Below are 17,905 nucleotides of genomic sequence, written 5' to 3'. Positions count from 1 at the left end.
AAAGCAGCAGCGGGGCAGTGAGGCTGCCATGGATCCTTTCCTGCTGTGCCGGGCACGGCGTGTCCAGATGTGCAGCCAAAGCCCCCAGCTGCTGAGTCCCAGGGGAAGCATGAGAGAAATGCACCCACCTTGTCTTCTCTGCAGACATTCCTTCAGCATTTGCCACATGATTTCTAATGGGTCCTGGAATTTCTTGCCTGCCATGTCTTTGGTCTCTCCTGTCGTAGGACCTTAAGAGAAAGTAGTTCCATTTCCCAGGAATGGATCCCACAAAAGCAGGGCTCAGCCTTTGGGGTCAGCAGGGACACACTACTCACCCCTGCCATGGGAGGTGGGCTTTTGTGCAGCATCCAAGGTAGGAGTTGGTGGAGTTGTCTCTTCAGACATGGCTGTAAAACAACAGCCACAGAAGCTTCTGTCACCTAGTTCTTACCAGTCAGTCAAACATTACGCCTTGGTGGGACAGTGAGAACATACCTGCAGAATGCTCAGAGGGCTTCACAACTTCAGAGGGCCACGCTAATGGAGGAACCGTCCCAGCATCCCAGTCTGGAAGCAAACCAAGATGAGAACTGTTTCCATTGTGTGCCAGGGCTGGCTCTGGCCCTGGGCTGGCGGCAGGGCTCCCGCTCGGGGCTGCTCCTGTGCCTTGGGCCTCTGGGCACTCAGGGCCAGCTCCGCAGCAGCTGCAGCGCCAGGGATGTTGCTGCACCAGTCCTGTTTCCCCGGGGCTCTGAACCAGCTCCAGAGCCTCGAAGCCGAGGCACCTCCAGCTTTGGCTGCTGCTGAGCTGGGCAAGGGCAGGCCCTGGGGGAAGAGCTGCTGCCACACAGCCCCGGCCAGGCCTGAGCCTGGCACAGCAATTACCTGCTGTGCCTGTGCCCATGCCTGGGATTGCCTTCTTTCCTGCAGCAGGGGCTTGCACCGAAGATGGAGTGCTTCCTTCAGGAAATGCCAACTTCCACTGAAGCTCTATGTCTATCTCTTGACAAAGGAAGGGAGACAGCTGCATCAGATGGAGCTGTTCCCCACTTGGGCGGTGGCATCAGAGGTAATATTTGTGAAATTTACGGAGCAGGAAAATGGCCAGGTGAGAGTGGCATGATGAGAGCACTTCCACCTCCAAACAGACACCCTTGTCCCAATCTGCAGGGCTGGATATAGTGGGGGATCTCAGGGTGTTTTACAGTATGGGCTGCCTGTCAGCTGATGCCAAATGCCTTCCGGCAGAGGCTGGGCAGAAGCTACAGCCAGGCCAGGCTGGGAAACACCCCTGCAGGGCGTGAAAGCAGCAGCGGGGCAGTGAGGCTGCCATGGATCCCTTCCCGCTGTGCCGGGCACAGCGTGTCCAGATGGGCAGCCAAAGCCCCCGGCTGCTGAGTTCCACGGGAAGCACGAGGGAAATGCACCCACCTTGTCCTCCCTGCCGCATTTCCTTCAGCTCTTGCTTCGTCTGTTTGGGTGGTTCGAGGGATATCTTGTCTCTTGTGTCTTGGATCTTCCCTGTCAGAGGAACTTAGAGAAAAATACTTCCATTTCCCAGGAATGGATCCCACAAAAGCGGGGCTCAGCCTGTGGGGTCAGCAGGGACACACTACTCACCCCTGCCATGGGAGCTGGGTTGGGGCCAAGCATCCAACCCTGGAGCTTGAGAAGTCCTCCCCGCAGACACACCTGTAACTCAACAGCCACAGAAGCTTCTGCCATCTCTGCTGATCTGCACGGGCACCACTGAGCCGCAGCAGCGGTGAGGGGATCGTGCAGGGCGAGGGCACACACGTGCGTGGTTCTGTGCTGGCACCTGCAGCGCTGCCTCCCTGGCCCAGCTTTGGGCTCTGAGCTGGCAGCTCTCCTTGGGGAAAGGCCTTGACCTACCCTCAGCATCTCCCAGAGCCTCAGTCCTGGATGTGGGACCTTCACCGGCAGGTTCAGCTGCAAAGAAAGGCAGGACAGAAGAGCTCCTGTGGCACTGCAGGAGATCCTCAGGCTGTCCACAAGGCTCAGCCCCGAGGCACAGCCCTGGGCCCGGCCCCTTCCCTCTCTGCTCTTCTCTGTGACTGCACAGAGCACACGGAAGGACACACTGGCACAGCACACGGGAGGAAGATTGAAAGCTAAAGGCTCATTCCTCCCACTGACAGTGATCCTGTGGGAGCCCGCAGGCCTCCAGAAGGGAGCAGGGCAAGATTTCCAGATTCTTTTAATCTTAAGATTATATTAAGGGAAATGGTTTATAAGTGAGCTTCTGTTGCACTGACCCTGATTATTCACTAAGGAAAGGCAGAATGAAAACTTGCCTCCAGCATCCTCCAGGAACTTCAAACCATCCTTCATCAGGATTTCCTGAGAACCCATGTCACGATTCCAGTCTAAAAGGGAGCGGAGATCAGAACCATATCTGTGGCATGCTGGGATCCCCTTCTACCACAGGGAACTGGGCAATGCAGGGGTGTTGGGTAAGGCTGTGGGAGCCAGATGTGAATGGACATGGCCAAAGCTACAGGGGCCTGGGGAGCTCTGGACTGGCTCCTGGTCACTCTCCAACCTCTTTGCAGGCCCTTTGCAACATCTCTGGAGGGGTGGCTGGAGTAGCCCAGGGCCCGTGGGGTCTCTCTCCCTCCCACACAGGAAACTCTCCCTAAAGCCCTGGGCAAAACCATCCCCAGCGCTTCCCAGGGAGCAGGGAGCGCTGTCCCGGGAAACGGCAGCCAGGCTGCCGGCTCACCTGCTCGCCGCGCTTGCAGCGGAGCAGCCTGGGCAGCCCTGGCAGGCAGGGCCACGGCCAGGAGCAGCAGGAGTAGGAGGCGCAGAGCAAGGGCCATGGTGCCTTGTCCTCCGCCAGTCCCGCAGCTCTTGCTGCCACCGCTGTCCCGACACCGCTGTCCCAACGTCAGCACCGCTGCTGCCACCGCTGCTGCTGCCGCAACAGTTGTGCTCAGGGACTGAGTGCTGGCTCCTTGTGCTGCTGTGCAACCACGGGGCTCTGGCACCTCTGGCACCTCTGTGACCTCAGGGCCTGCTGAGAGCTCAGCCTGCTGTGACCCCAGAGCCCTGCTGTGACCTCATGGCCTCAGCTCTACCCCCAGAGTGTGCGCCCGTCCGCATGAATGGACTGCCCTGATTGTCAATGTTTTGCTTCATCAAAGGGGCATTGCTCAGCAAAACCTTTCTTTTGCCTGCTGACATTGCTGGTCAGGCTGTGTCCCTCAAGATGCTCTTATTGTTGCACTTCAAATTTATTTTATTGATTTTATTTCAAGTCTTGTTTAAGGGCTCTGTTGTGCCCCCATGTTTTTCCTGAGTTGGTTTACCTGTGGGTTTTACCCTCCCTCCAAACTATCCCTCGTGCACTTCCCCACCCCTTGTTCCAGCTCTTTCCCTGCCTGTCAAGGCAACCCAGCCCTGTGGTTCCCAAACCTTTGGGCCAATCCCTGACTGCAACTCCCCTTTGGAATTCCCCTACTCCTGGAAGCCCCATTGGCCCTTGTGACCCGTCCTCTCCACCCTCCTACCCCAACTGGCCCCAGACACTTGATGTAATCCCCTCACTCCTCTCCTGAGGATTCCCTATTGGTTCATTGTTTGCATCCACCCCATGACTTGTATGTGTACAAAACCCCTTGGGCAGTACAGCTAGGGGCTTTTCATCCTGTTCTCTTCACCTGGACTAAGGTGTTCCTTGCGGAACCTGAAGACAGGGAGCCCCCTCCTTTCTCCTGTGCGTCGCCCCTGTCGTGGCTTGTGTCTGGCACTGGAGAGCAAGTGGCACTAAAGGTTCTGCCTCTGGTAAATCCCCATAGCGAGGCAGTTCCCGACTCCTGCCGTAGTGCCGGAGTTCTAAGAGCTAGCCCAGGTTCCAGCACTCACTTCACTAATGTACCGAATGCCCCTTCTTCAGTGCCAGCTTGTTGCTCTGCCATCTCACACAGCAGAGTGTGATTCACATACTGCAGCCCAGAGTTAGGTTGTTGCAACATTGAAATGGGTGTGGTTGGCAGGATGGCTGGGCATAAATCACTACAGAACTAAAGCAAACGTGTGCACTGTCCCCATCTCCTGCAGATGTTCAGAACAGGAGGAAGCAAGAGATAACTATGATTAAATTTAGTGGAAGAGAGGAGAATTTGGTTGGACACCAGGAAAATGTTGATTATATGAGATTCACTGCTTTAATGTTAGAACACACTATTGGCTTATACTGTAGCAGCTTGGTGCGCATGTGTAATCCAAAAGGTGAACTCCAGGACATGGAGGAAGAGGAGAGGCCTTCCTCAAAGAAGATCCCCAAAGAGTGGTACAACTTACTTAAAGAAGTGTGGAGCATGAGTGGTAAAGGTGATGATGAGGGCGGTGATATAAGTGTGATGAATTGAAAATGGGAGGAGATGGTAATGACATACAGCATAAAAAGGAAAATTTTGGCTTGACACGCTAGTACGTGAGGTGACAGGGGTCCAAAAGCCATGCACTCCGTACCCCACGCATACCCCGCATGGTTATTTTTGCTTATACGCTATTATCAGGACCAAATTATTCGTTACTTCCAGCAAATGATACTGTCAATATTTTGATTGTATTCAATTGTATATATATTAAGCTACATAATTCAAATTGCTGTTTTGTTTCATTTTGTTTGGTTGTTTTTGTGGCTTTTTTTTTTAATTGGATAATTGGGCAAATATAACATGTGGAATGTCCTCCACAGCAGAGTGTCAGACCTCTGGATCTTTTTAAACAATTTTATCAAGGTGGAACTGTGGCAGCTTCAGCTGGTGCCTCTGGAGGACCTTGAACAAAGAACTCCTGAGCTTTTCTACCCTCCCAGGTGAAGTGTGATAGTCTGGGGTCTTGCTGCTGTGTCCGAGTGCCGGGCCACTGGCTGGCACCACAGGTCCCCAGACCCTCTGCTGAGGCATCCCTCTCCTAGAGTCATGTTTAGTCTGTCACATTTGGCTTTTCTCTCTGATCCACCACCAGGACCAAAGATCACACGGTCGTGAGGATGTAAAAATGCCTGTTCCTTCTGGAACATTGCTGTTGTGTTACAGCCGTGCAGGCAGAGCGGGCAGCTGTAGGGATACTGACTCGTTTCCCTGGTGCCAGCCGTGCTGCATCCATCGAGCTGCTGGTGTTGGTGCTCGCTGGGACGCGGCCCGGCCCGGCACCACGGGAGTTAGGAAGGGTCTTGAAGGAATCCCCACGCGTTAAAGCAGACGATTTAGCCTGGGATTTTAAGTTGTTTCTCAGTTAACCGTGTAAAAGGCCAAAACAAGTCTCCTATGAATTCTGTCCCTGTCAAGTTCAGTTCCGCCGCGAAAGCCCCTCAGCATTCTCAGGGCAGTGGCAGGAGCCGGGTGCTGGCCCGGAGCCCCGCTGGCCGGGGAGAGCACGGCCCAGAGCGAGCCCCTGCTGCCCGGGATGGCCACAGGCCCGGGGGAGCCGGGCGGGCAACGCCAGGGCCCTGTCCAGGGCTCCTGGGGCTCCTCTGGCATCTGTTCTGTCCCCTCGGGTGCTGAGCGGTACCCGTCCCGCAGGGCTGTCTGTGCCCGTCCCCAAAAGAGGCAGGGCCGGGGCTGTGGCCCCTGGGCTGGTGGTGCCACCTGCTCGGCGCTCAGCATGGCCCGTGCCGTGCTGGTGCAGCGTGACCCGGCGGGGCAGCTCCGCCTCGGCGCCTCGCCACCGCCATCCCGGCACGGCGGCTGGCCCTGGGCCGCGGCAGCCCCGAGCCACACGGGCCCGGGAGGGACTGCCGGAGGTCCCCGTCCCCTGCGTGCCTCAGTAGACACTCCAGCCCCACTGTGTGCAGCAGGAGGGACACAAAGCACCTGCAGGCTTACGAGAGTCCACAGCCCTTTCTACATGTGAAATGAGACCCCAGAACCGTGACATGTGCCTCAGGAGAGATCCCAGCACCCTGCACACCTTGGGAGAGATCCCAAACCCTCTGCATGCCTCACACAGGATTCCAAATCCCTTGCATGACTTGAAGTGGACCCCAGTGCCCTCCATGCCTCAGAGGAAACCTAAAATATCCCTGGGTGTGCCATGAGGGACCCCAGCCCCTCGTGCACCTTACTGGGGACTCCAAAGCCCCCACGTGCCCTACAGGGAAGTCCAGGCCAGCTACGCCGAGTGTTTTGACCTGGAAAACAAGCATGGTTGGACCTGGGTTGTTGTGTCTCTGGGGCTGCTCACCAGCCCTGTCGGACCCCGAGGCCACACAGCCCTTCCCTTCCCTTCCCTTCCCTTCCCTTCCCTTCCCTTCCCTTCCCTTCCCTTCCCTTCCCTTCCCTTCCCTTCCCTTCCCTTCCCTTCCCTTCCCTTCCCTTCCCTTCCCTTCCCTTCGGCCCTCGCTGAGAGCAGCAGACCCTGTGCAGCACCCTGCATTGGTGATGGCCCATCAATTAGGTCCTATCCAGTGTGTGTTAATTAGGGAGGAGCTTTGTTTTGCCTGCTGACATTGCTGGTCAGGCTGTGTCCCTGGAGATACTCTTGATGGCTTCCCTCTTTTCCTGGGCACGGCACTGGAGGAGGTCTGGGCCCAGATGATCCCACGGAAGGAAATGTCCCTCAGCCCAGGGACGCTCAGCATGGGCTGCCCCATCCCCTCGGGGCCTCACCACTGGTCACAGTGAAGCCATATGCAGAATAAATAGACTCCACTGTCGCCCTGGTTTTTAATGTTCTGTCCTGGATTAGGGTAAATCTGGGAGAAAACCTCCAATGGGGCCCCCCAGAAAGCAACCCCACATGGCCCCTTCCCCCCGGCGGTTCGGGAAGGATTCCTTGGAGAGAAGTGGAAAGAACCTGTTTATTTGACAGGCAAAACACCCCCAGCACACAAAATGAACAATACCAGATGACAATGCTTTCACCCATCTGAAAAGGATGACAAATTCAGAAAGTCTTTCCTGGCAGTGGTGGCTCTCTTGTTGCTCCATCCGGCACTGGGGATAGCTGCTGCAGCCAGAGGATGCAAACTCTCAATGTTTCCCAGGTCCCAGTCTGGAGCAGGTGTGAGTGGTTCCAAAAAGGGAAAGGAAAAACAGTCCAGGGAAAAATTTGGACTGCTTAGCTAAACTAACTAACAAGCAGAAGCCAAAAAGCAAAAGCAAAGCGGGAGCACAGCAGAAGCAAGAGCAAAGCAAGCAACAGAAAGCAAAGCAAAATGCAAAAGCTGCACTATGTACTGCGCCATCTGTCTGTCCTGCCAGCTGTGGGGGAGCAGGCTGATAACAAACCAAAACAAACCTTGCTCTTCAGGGCCAGTCGTGAAGGCACAGTACGTAATATCCAGCATTAACAGAACACACGACTGGGGATGCAAGCATCATAACCTCACCCTAGGACAAGTTCTTCTCAGCCTTCTGATGTTTACATTCTTGTAACAAACTTTCTCACACACTTTATGCAAATAACGTATTGTTATGCATTCTTTTCTGCAGGAGGAGAAATTTGATGGACTGTTGGTTTGTCCAGTGTCATTGGAGAGGTGGCACTTTCACCCTCCAATCCACTCTCACATTTGGAAATCTGTAAATGTTCGAGTCAGAAATTTAACTGCCCCCTTTTCTACCTTGGAGAGATGCGTGTCTGCGTTGCTTTATTTCATGTCCTATAGCGACACTCCACAACCTGATGTAGTTATGAAGTGGGTACGCGTGTCAGGGCCTGGCACAAGTGAGATGGCTCTTGTGAAAACTTGTGCCCCGAGCCCTGGTCCGAGCCACATCTTTGTTCACAAACATGTTCCATATGCAATGCATTACACAATCTCTTCATGCACATTCAACCCCTGGCCCCGCCTGTCCTCCCCTCACATGGCGATGAGATCCACGCCCTTCTGGGCACGCGTTGTTTCCTGTGGTGGTCACACTGGGGTCTTTGGTGGTCTCTGAGGCCGAAGGCTGTGGTCTTGGTCATGACTGAACTTTTGAACTTTTCTCCTTTGTGCGTGCACTGTGGTCCCCTGGTGCTTATCTGAGTACGTCTGTTGGTTTGGATCAGCTTGGAGACAGAGGAGCTCCTTAGTCTAGGCTTCCTGCATTCCCTGGTCTTCTCCTGGTGTTATGAGTAAAACAGTTATCTGTAGCTATGATATTTTATTAAAAATCCTTTCCTAGGATTTTTCCCCTCCTGAGGAGCTGAGGGCCTCAGGAAAGAAATGTAAACAATAACTATCTGCTGCTGTGGAATGCAAGAGGTGCATCTTCCATTGGTCCATGTGGATTGTTTTCACTTGATGACCAATCACAGCCAAATGTGTTGAGCCTGTGAGCAGTCACAAGATTTTTGTTATGCATTCCATTCTATTCTTCTTCTTTGTAGCCTTCTGGTCATTTTTTCCTCTCTGTTCTTTTAGTATAGTTTTAATGTAGTATTTTAATAGAATATATAATAAATCAGCCTTCTGAAATGGAGTCAAGTCTCGTGTCTCCACACCTGGGATGTTCGCCCCAACAAATTATCCATTTTTTTTAAGGCTGCAAAGTTAAACAAGTTGGGCCAGTTGTTGTGAGTTGAAATGTTGACTATTTGTTGTTGATAGCTTCATGTTGCAATCACCTCTTGTTAATAGTTTTTCTTCAATTACCTGTTAATGGTTAGAAATCAAGCGCAATTGTCCCCCTGCTGCTTCCCCAGAGCCTGCAGGTAGCAGGGTGGGGGGGGGGGACATCAGAGCTAGTATGCAGATGAGAATGCATTTCACCAAATTTTGCAATTTTCCAGGAAAAAACCCCTAAAAACAATGAGCCGACATAAAATTAAGAAACCTAAGTAAGGTCTAAAGGTGAGGAACTTAATCCTTAGTATCTGCTAAGATCCTTTTTACTCCTCATCCTAACCTGAAAGGATGTCATCTAGAAAGAGGACCTGGAATGTTAGACCAAAAAAGCGGAATTCCCACTACTCCCTCGAGGATGGAAGCCCCAGCTCTGCCTGCATACCAGCGGACACAGCTGCATCATCCTCCTCCTCTGTGCCACTCCTGGGAGCAGTGGGGTGCGGGTGACCTGTCCTTTCTCCCCAACCTGAGCTGAATGTTTTTAATAAAGGCATTAAAAAGGAGAAAGATCTCCTGCCCTATTTATGACACTGGTATTGTCCTTCATAGCAAGAAGCTTCAGAAATTTGCATTTTCCTATGCCCTTTGTACCATGGCAGAGGTTTCTTAAGTAGAAGGGTAAAATTCAACACATAATTCTACAATTTAAAATTTAAATGCTTAGTCCATATTGCTAACTTAATTGAACCCACCAAAACCTCCATTTTAACAGCAGCCCCAGCCTGGCTTCTGCCTGCCCACACCGTGGGCATCCACGGCTCCTCCTGGGCATGGAGCTCAGTCAGTGCTGGTGCTGGGTGGCTTTGCTGCTGCTGCCACCTGGACACTGGGGTGACCGCTTGTCCTGGGTTGCAGTGTAAAGATGTATTCTAATGCCATCCTGAAGAGCTGCTGAAACCAGGAGGGGCATTGTTTCTTCCTTATCTCCTGTTAATGGGCCCATCAATGTCTTGCCACATGACTCAGAGATAACTCCCTCCCAGAGCCATTTCTGTTTCATGGCTAATCAAGGACCCACAGCATGAGGCAGAATGATATCAGCCCACTGTGAGATGCTCTGCCCATGGGGGAGGAGCTAAGCATCCCCAGCTGGATATAATCTGGGTTTTGGGACACAACAAGCAGTCTTTCCACTGGATTCCCAGAGGAACTGCTGCCCTTACCCACTGCTTTTCCAGAGGATGAGAGCTACCAGATTGTTTCTACAGGATCACCACTACCACAAATCCATTTCAGCTGGACTGCTACCACCACCCTAACTAGCAGGGTGTCAGGCTGTATTCTGACCCTGTCAGTGGTTTTTCTTTTGTATTATTGCATGTATTTTGGTTTTTTTTCCCTTTTCCTAATAAATTGTATTTCTCACTTGGAGCCTCTCACTGGTTTTGCTTTCAAACTAGGACACAAATCCATCTCTTTATTTGAACACAGGAATGGGCCATTGCCTACCCTGCAAGCGGGGGGGTGGAGGGGTGGGGTGTCACCTTCAGTGTTGCTTAGCGGGCAAGGGCTCAGGGGCAGAGGGAGGGATGTGTTGGTCTGAGGAGGGGCTGGAGGTTGCTGGGCTGGTCCTGGGGTCTCTAGAGTAATTTGGGATGGCTGGGATGGGACAGACAGAGAGAAAAAAAGGAATGAAGGCAGCTTGGGGAGGCCCATGGGGAGAGCAGGTGGCAGTGGGATCTACGGGGCAATAAGAGGCTTCCTTGTTGACGGTTGTTCTGGGGTCCTCTTCACAGAACACTTTAGAGGGCTGTCCAGGCCGTTCCTGCTGCTGGAGGGGCTGCTCACGCTGTCTGGGTGTGAGGTGCAGCCACCGTCTTCCAACTCCTGTCCCGAGGTGCTCCTGTGCAGAGAGGAGGTGGCTGAGGCCCCAGCTGCCAGTGGCACACAGGGACCCTCGTGCACAGCAGGGCCCAGAGCTGGCAAGGCTCCCCAGCACGGCTGGAGCTGCTGGCACAGCTGGGCCCAGCTGGACAGCTGCCCCTCAAGGCCCTGGCCAGCAGGGCACGGCTCTGGGCAGGGTCCCTGGCCAGGAGCGGGCCCCAGAGCTCCTCTGCCTTTCAAGGGCAATCTCGGCCCTGCTCTTTCTCCTCCCCACCTCCCTCTGCCTCTGCCCCGTGCCCCTGGGGCTGCTCTTGGCCAGGCAGCCTCAGTGGGAGCCAGCACTGGCAGCAGCCCCAACGGGGCCCCCCAGGACAAGGCCCAGCAATTGAGAGGCCAATGGAAGCACTGGGCAGCAGCAGAACCCTCAGCAGAGTTATTTGGACAATCATGGACTGGCCACAACCCCACTGCAGTCTCAATGGGAATGTTCCCTGTCCAAATTAGACTTCTAAAAGACGCTGTTGGAGAGCACAAACACTCACTGTTCTCTGTTCCAAGAATACCAGATTCCAAAGCAGCAGAACATGAAGACAAGCTCCAAATAAAGGACACCTGCCAGTAACCCTAGCCAGCAGACTGTTCCCTGACAGAAACCCCATCTGAGGCCATCCTGGGCATCGGTAACAGGTCTTGTGGTGCTGGCTGCATCTGTGGGAGTGATGGGGAGCGTGAGCCCATGCTGTGCTGCACTGCTGAGCTGGCAGCATGGTGGATACGGGCAGGACGTTCTCTGTTTCCCCCAGAGCTGGGGCCTGCAGGCACCTTGCCGGCCCTTGGCACAGGCTGTGCCAGCCAACAAAGCCCAGCAGGCCGGGAGGAGAGCCCGGGGGCAGCGCAGCTGCTTGGGCAGTGGCTGCTGCCAGGGACACAGGCCAAAGCCATCCCTGAGCAGCCACTGCCACCCCTGGCCCTCCCTGCCCCGTGACAGCTCCCCCAGCCCCAGGGGACAGGCTCAGGCCCTGTCAGGACCCAGCGCAGCCCCTGCCCAGTCGGGAGCCAGGGCTGGCTCTGGCCCTGGGCTGGCGGCAGGGCTCCCGCTCGGGGCTGCTCCTGTGCCTTGGGCCTCTGGGCACTCAGGGCCAGCTCCGCAGCAGCTGCAGCGCCAGGGACCTTGCTGCACCAGTCCCGTTTCCCCGGGGCTCTGAACCTGCTCCAGAGGCCTGGAAGCCCAGGCGCCTCCAGCTTTGGCTGCTGCCGGGCCAGGCAAGGGCAGGCCCTGGGGGAAGAGCTGCTGCCACACAGCCCCGGCCAGGGCTGAGCCTGGCACAGCAATTACCTGCTGTGCCTGTGCCCGTGTCTGGCATCGCCTTCCTTCCTGCAGCAGGGGTTGCCAATGAGCCACTGCTTCTCCCTGAGTGTTCCTCCTCCTGAACAGCCTTTTGGTCCATCACTTGAAAAAGGAAAAAAGGGACAACTGGATCAAATGGAAATATTCCCCACTGGAGAGGTGGCACCTTCATGAGGCAATGCTTGTCTAAGTCAAAGGTAAAGATCAGGAAAAAGCCCAGGTAATTGGGGCTGGGCCAGTGCGCTCCCTTGTGCAAACAACTGCACCGCCTGATCTTCTCAGAGACTGGGAAATGGCAGGGGATCTCAGGCCCACGGTACAGTTGGGGCACCCTATCAGCTGATGCCAAATTCCATCCTGCAGAGGCTGGGGAGGAATTGCAGCCAGGCCAGGCTGGGAAACAGCCCTGCAGGGCATGACTGCAGCAGCGGGGCAGCGAGGCTGCCATGGATCCCTTCCCGCTGTGCCGGGCACGGCGTGGCCAGATGTGCAGCCAAAGCCCCCGGCTGCTGAGTCCCAGGGGAAGCATGAGGGAAAGGCACCCACCTTGTCCTCCAGGTGCTTCCTTCTGTGTTTGTCTCAGGAATTCATCTGAGTCATGAGACTTTTTGGCTGCAAAAACTTGGGTCTTTCCTTTTGGAGGACCTTAAGAGAAAGTAGTTCCATTTCCCAGGAATGGATCCCACAAAAGCGGGGCTCAGCCTGTGGGGTCAGCAGGGACACACTACTCACCCCTGCCATGGGAGCTGGGTTGGGGCCAAGCATCCAACCCTGGAGCTTGAGAAGTCCTCCCTGCAGACACACCTGTAACTCAACAGCCACAGAAGCTTCTGCCATCTCTGATCTGCATGGGCACCATTGAGCCGCAGCAGCAGTGAGGAGATCGTGCAGGGCGCGGGCACACACGTGCGTGGTTCTGTGCTGGCACCTGCAGCCCTGCCTCCCTGGCCCAGCTTTGGGCTCTGAGCTGGCAGCTCTCCCAGGGGAAAGGCCTTGACCTACCCTCAGCATCTCCCAGACCCTCAGTCCTGGATGTGGGACCTTCACCGGCAGGTTCAGCTGCAAAGAAAGGCAGGACAGAAGAGCTCCTGTGGCACTGCAGGAGATCCTCAGGCTGCCCACAAGGCTCAGCCCCGAGGCACAGCCCTGGGCCCGGCCCCTTCCCTCTCTGATCTTCTCTGTGACTGCACAGAGCACAGGGAAGGACACACTGGCACAGCACACGGGAGGAGGACTGAAAGATCAATACTCCTTCCTCCCACTGACAGCGATCCTGTGGGATCCCTCAGGGCTCCAGAAGGGAGCAGGGAAAGATTCTCAGAATCCTTCGGCCCTTACATAATGTTAAGGGAAATGGTTTATAAATGAGCTTTTGTTGCATTGATCCTGATTATTCACTAAGGAAAGGCAGAATGAAAACTTGCCTCCAGCATTCCCCAGGAACTTCAAACCATCCTTCATCAGGACTTCCTGAAAACCCATGTCACGATTCCAGTCTAAAAGGGAGCGGAGATCAGAACCATATCTGTGGCATGCTGGGATCCCCTAATGCTACAGGGAAAAGGGCACTGCCAGGGGGTCGGGTAAGGCTATGGGACCCAGATGTGAATGGACATGGCCAAAGGTTCTTAGGGGCCTGGGGAGCTCTCGGCTGGCTCCTGATCACTCTCCACACTCTTTCCCTGCCCTCAGCAACATCCCAGGGAGGGGTGGCTGGAGTAGCCCAGGGCCCTGGGGCTCTCTCCCTCAAACTCACAGAGAATCCTCCCTAAAGCCCTGGGGAAAACTGCAGCAGGCAGTGCCACAGCTATCCCTCCCTCCTACACTCCCTCCTGCCCTCCTTCAGCTGGGACAGCTCCCAGATCCCAACGGCAAACAGCCAGGCCCTCTCAGGACACACTGGAGCCTTGCTCTCCCCCTCTGTCCTTTCCCCACCATGGGCACCCCGTGCAGTCACTGCCAGGTTTCAGGACATGTCTCCCATGGAGGGACCCCAGCAGGACTGCTTAGGACCCGAGTTCCCTGAGCCTGCTCGGGATAATTCCCCTGGGCTGTGCCGCTCTAGTCCAGGCTGTGCCCGCACTGCCAAGCAGCAGAGAGGGCAGCTCAAGCCTCAGCAGGGCTCAGGCCCAGAGGCACAGCAATTACCTCCTGTGTCTGTGCCTGGCATGGCCTCCCTTCCTGCAGCAGAGGCTGGCACGGAACCACTACTTCCTCTGGGAAATGCTTCCATCTGCACAGGCTCTCCTTTCATTTCTGGAAAATGGAAAAGAGACGCTGGATCAGATGGAAACATTCCTCACTGGGAATGGGGAAGGGGACAATTTCAGGAGGCATCACTTGTGAAAGGAATGGATAAGGATCAGAAAACACCCAGGATTTTGGGACAACCCATGGCTGCTTCCTTCCTCAAACAGCCCCAACATCTGATCTGCCTGGACACCAGGAAATTGCAGGGGATCTGAGGGTGGGCATGTCCATTGGTCCAGTTTGGGCTGTCTGTCAGCTGATGCCAAATGCCCTCCTGCAGAGGCTGGGCAGAAGCTGCAGCCAGGCCAGGCTGGGAAACAGCCCTGCAGGGCGTGAAAGCAGCAGCGGGGCAGTGAGGCTGCCATGGATCCCTTCCAGCTGTGCCCGGCACGGCGTGTCCAGATGTGCAGCCAAAGTCCCTGGCTGCTGAGTCCCAGGGGAAGAATGAGGGAAATGCACCCACCTTGCCTTCTTTGCAGACGTTCCTTCAGCATTTGCCACATGATTTCTAATGGGTCCTTCAATTTCTTGCCGGCCATGTCTTTCGTCTCTCCTGTCGTAGGACCTTAAGAGAAAGTAGTTCCATTTCCCAGGAATGGATCCCACAAAAGCAAGGCTCAGCCTGAGGGGTCAGCAGGGACACACTACTCACCCCTGTGATGGGAGCTGGGCTTTTGTGCAGCATCCAAGGTAGGAGTTGGTGGAGTTGTCCCTTCAGACATGGCTGTAAAACAACAGCCACAGAAGCTTCTGTCACCTAGTTCTTACCAGTCAGTCAAACATTACGCCTTGGTGGGACAGTGAGAACATACCTGCAGAATGCTCAGAGGGCTTCACAACTTCAGAGGGCCATGCTAATGGAGGAACCGTCCCAGCATCCCAGTCTGGAAGCAAACCAAGATGAGAACTGTTTCCATTGTGTGCCAGGGCTGGCTCTGGCCCTGGGCTGGTGGCAGGGCTCCCGCTCGGGGCTGCTCCTGTGCCTTGGGCCTCTGGGCACTCAGGGCCAGCTCCGCAGCAGCTGCAGCGCCAGGGACGTTGCTGCACCAGTCCCATTTCCCCGGGGCTCTGAACCAGCTCCAGAGGCCTGGAAGCCGAGGCACCTCCAGCTTTGGCTGCTGTTGGGCCAGGCAAGGGCAGGCCCTGGGGGAAGAGCTGCTGCCACACAGCCCCGGCCAGGGCTGAGCCCGGCACAGCAATTACCTGCTGTGCCTGTGCCCATGTCTGGCATTGCCTTCTTTCCTGCAGCTGGGGCTGGCACCAAAGATGGAGTACTTCCTTCAGGAAATGCCAACTTCCACTGAAGCTCTATGTCTATCTCTTGACAAAGGAAGGGAGACAGCTGCATCAGATGGAGCTGTTCCCCACTTGGGCGGTGGCATCAGAGGTAATATTTGTGAAATTTACGGAGCAGGAAAATGGCCAGGTGAGAGTGGCATGATGAGAGCACTTCCACCTCCAAACAGCCACCCTTTTCCTAATCTGCAGGGCTGGATATAGTGGGGGATCTCAGGGTGTGTTACAGTTTGGGCTTCCTGTCAGCTGATGCCAAATGCCTTCCGGCAGAGGCTGGGCAGAAGCTGCAGCCAGGCGGGCTGGGAAACAGCCCTGCAGGGCGTGAAAGCAGCAGCGGGGCAGTGAGGCTGCCATGGATCCCTTCCCGCTGTGCCGGGCACAGCGTGTCCAGATGTGCAGCCAAAGCCCCCGGCTGCTGAGTTCCACGGGAAGCACGAGGGAAATGCACCCACCTTGTCCTCCCTGCCGCATTTTCATCAGCTCTTGCTTCATCTGTGTGGGTGGTTCCAGGGATATCTTGTCTCTTGTGTCTTGGATCTTCCCTGTCAGAAGAACTTAGAGAAAAATACTTCCATTTCCCAGGAATGGATCCCACAAAAGCGGGGCTCAGCCTGTGGGGTCAGCAGGGACACACTACTCACCCCTGCCATGGGAGCTGAGTTGGGGCCAAGCATCCAACCCTGGAGCTTGAGAAGTCCTCCCCGCAGACACACCTGTAACTCAACAGCCACAGAAGCTTCTGCCATCTCTGCTGATCTGCACGGGCACCACTGAGCCGCAGCAGCGGTGAGGGGATCATGCAGGGCGAGGGCACACACGTGCATGGTTCTGTGCTGGCACCTGCAGCGCTGCCTCCCTGGCCCAGCTTTGGGCTCTGAGCTGGCAGCTCTCCCAGGGGAAAGGCCTTGACCTACCCTCAGCATCTCCCAGAGCCTCAGTCCTGGATGTGGGACCTTCACCGGCAGGTTCAGCTGCAAAGAAAGGCAGGACAGAAGAGCTCCTGTGGCACTGCAGGAGATCCTCAGGCTGCCCACAAGGCTCAGCCCCGAGGCACAGCCCTGGGCCCGGCCCCTTCCCTCTCTGCTCTTCTCTGTGACTGCACAGAGCACACGGAAGGACACACTGGCACAGCACACGGGAGGAAGATTGAAAGCTAAATGCTCCTTCCTCCCACTGACAGTGATCCTGTGGGAGCCCGCAGGCCTCCAGAAGGGAGCAGGGCAAGATTTCCAGATTCTTTTAATCTTAAGATTATATTAAGGGAAATGGTTTATAAGTGAGCTTCTGTTGCACTGACCCTGATTATTCACTAAGGAAAGGCAGAATGAAAACTTGCCTCCAGCATCCTCCAGGAACTTCAAACCATCATTCATCAGGATTTCCTGAGAACCCATGTCACGATTCCAGTCTAAAAGGGAGCGGAGATCAGAACCATATCTGTGGCATGCTGGGATCCCCTTCTGCCACAGAGAACTGGGCAATGCAGGGGTGTTGGGTAAGGCTGTGGGAGCCAGATGTGAATGGACATGGCCAAAGGTTCTTAGGGGCCTGGGGAGCTCTGGGCTGGCTCCTGGTCACTCTCCAACCTCTTTGCAGGCCCTTTGCAACATCTCTGGAGGGGTGGCTGGAGTAGCCCAGGGCCCGTGGGGTCTCTTACCCTCCCACAGAGGAAACCCTCCCAAAAGCCCTGGGCAAAACCATCCCCAGCACTTCCCAGGGAACAGGGAGCGCTGTCCCGGGAAACGGCAGCCAGGCTGCCGGCTCACCTGCTCGCCACGCTTGCAGCGGAGCAGCCTGGGCAGCCCTGGCAGGCAGGGCCACGGCCAGGAGCAGCAGGAGTAGGAGGCGCAGAGCAAGGGCCATGGTGCCTTGTCCTCCGCCAGTCCTGCAGCTCTTGCTGCCACCGCTGTCCCGACACCGCTGTCCCAACGTCAGCACCGCTTCTGCCACCGCTGCTGCTGCCGCAACAGTTGTGCTCAGGGACTGAGTGCTGGCTCCTTGTGCTGCTGTGCAACCACGGAGCTCTGGCACCTCTGGCACCTCTGTGACCTCAGGGCCTGCTGAGAGCTCAGCCTGCTGTGACCCCAGAGCCCTGCTGTGACCTCATGGCCTCAGCTGTACCCCCAGAGTGTGCGCCCGTCTGCATGAATGGACTGCCCTGATTGTCAATGTTTTGCTTCATCAAAGGGCCATTGCTCAGCAAAACCTTTCTTTTGCCTGCTGACATTGCTGGTCAGGCTGCGTCCCTCAAGATGCTCTTGATTTTTGCAGTTCAAATTTATTTTATTGATTTCATTTTAAGTGTTGTTTAAGGGCTCTGTTATCCCCCATGTTTTTCCTGAGTTGGTTTACCTGTGGGTTTTACCCTCCCTCCAAACTGTCCCTCGTGCACTTCCCCACCCCTTGTTCCAGCTCTTTCCCTGCCTGTCAAGGCAACCCAGCCCCTTGGTTCCCAAACCTTTGGGCCAATCCCTGACTGCAACTCCCCTTTGGAATTCCCCTACTCCTGGGAGCCCCATTGGCCCTTGTGACCCATCCTCTCCACCCTCCTACCCCAATTTGCCCCAGACACTTGATGTAATCCCCTCACTCCTCTCCTGAGGATTCCCTATTGGTTCATT

The sequence above is a fragment of the Passer domesticus genome, chromosome Z (genome assembly GCF_036417665.1).
Source record: "Passer domesticus isolate bPasDom1 chromosome Z, bPasDom1.hap1, whole genome shotgun sequence".
In the NCBI taxonomy this organism is placed as follows: Eukaryota; Metazoa; Chordata; class Aves; order Passeriformes; family Passeridae; genus Passer; species Passer domesticus.
This window is presented reverse-complemented; position numbering follows the sequence as displayed.